Here is a 1,702-nt window from a genome sequence, read left to right as displayed (position 1 = left end):
TAAAAAATCCGTGGAAGAAAACATAGAGGTAAACCCTCACAACCTCAAAATATAGCAAATGTTTCTTCATATGAAATCAAAGCACAAACACAAAAGGAAAAAAATAAACCACGAAAAGTAATAAAAAATTGGGCTTCAGGAAAAAATGTACAGTGGAAAAAAGTCTCCTCAATAAATGGTGCTAGGAAAATTGGACATCTATGTGTAGAAGAATGAAACTTGACCATTCTCTTACACCATACAAAGATAAACCCGAAATGGATAAAAGACCTCAATGTGAGGCAGGAATCTATCAAAATCCTAGAGGAGAACATAGTCCGTAAACTCTTTGACATCAGCCACAGCAACTTCTTTTAAGACATGTCTCCAAAGGCAAAGGAAACAAAAGTGAAAATGAACTTTTGGGACTTCACCAAGATCAAAAGCTTCTGCACAGCAAAGGAAACAGTCAACAAAACAAAGAGGCAATCCACGGAATGGGAGAAGATGTTAAAAAATGACACTACAGACAAACGGCTGATATCCAAGCTCTATAAAGAACTCCTCAAGCTCAACACACTCAAAACCAATGATCATGTCAAAAAATGGGCAGAAGACATGAACAGACACTTCTCCAAAGACATACAAATGGCTAACAGACATGTGAAAAAATGTTCATCATCATTAGCCATCAGGGAGATTCAAATCAAAACTGCATTGAGATACCACCTTACACCAGTTACAATGGCCAAAATTAACAAGACAAGAAACAGCAAGTGTTGGAGAGGATGTGGAGAAAGGGGAACCCTCTTACATTGTTGGTGGGAATGCAAGTTGGTGCAGCCACTTTGGAAAACAGTGTGGAGATTCCTCAAAAAATTAAAAGTAGAGCAACCCTATGACCTTGCAATCGCACTATTAGGTATTTAACCCAAAGATACAGATGTAGTGAAAAGAAGGGCAATCTGTACCCCAATGTTTATAGCAGCAATGGCCATAGTCGCCAAACTGTGGAAAGAACCAAGATGCCCTTCAACAGACTAATGGATAAAGAAGATATGGTCTATATATACAATGGAGTATTATGTCTCCATCAGAAAGGATGAATACACAACTTTTATATCAACATAGATGGGACTGGAAGAGATTATGCAGAGTGAAATAAGTCAAGCAGAGTCAATTATCATATGGTTTCACTTATGCGTAAAGCATAAGGAATAATATGGAGGACATTGAGAGATGGAGAGAAGTGAGTTGGGGGAAACTAGATGGGGGAGACAAACCATGAGGGACTGTGAACTCTGAGAAATAAACTGAGGTTTTGGAGGGGTGGAGGTGGGGGGTTGGGTGAGCCTGGTGATGGGTATTAAGGAGGGCATGTACTGCATGGAGACTAAGTATGGTGCATTAACAATAAATTTTGGAACTCTGAAAAGAAATAAAATAAAATAAAATAAAATAAAATAAAATAAAATAAAATAAAATAAAATAAAATTTAATAAAAAATGTGCTTCAAAGGACACCATCAAGAAAGTATAAAGGCATCCCCAGAATGAGAGAAAGTATTCACAAACCATGTATCTTGTAAGGGATTTGTGTCTGGAATATACATAAGCTGATCAGCTCAATTATCAGAGGAAAAATAGCCTAATTAAAAAATGGGAAAAAGGGGCACCTGGGTGGCTCAGTGGGTTAAAGCCTCTGCCTTCGGCTCAGGTCATGA

This window comes from Mustela lutreola, chromosome 1, assembly GCF_030435805.1.
Source record: "Mustela lutreola isolate mMusLut2 chromosome 1, mMusLut2.pri, whole genome shotgun sequence".
Lineage (NCBI taxonomy): Eukaryota > Metazoa > Chordata > Mammalia > Carnivora > Mustelidae > Mustela > Mustela lutreola.
Note: the sequence above shows the minus strand (reverse complement) of the source record.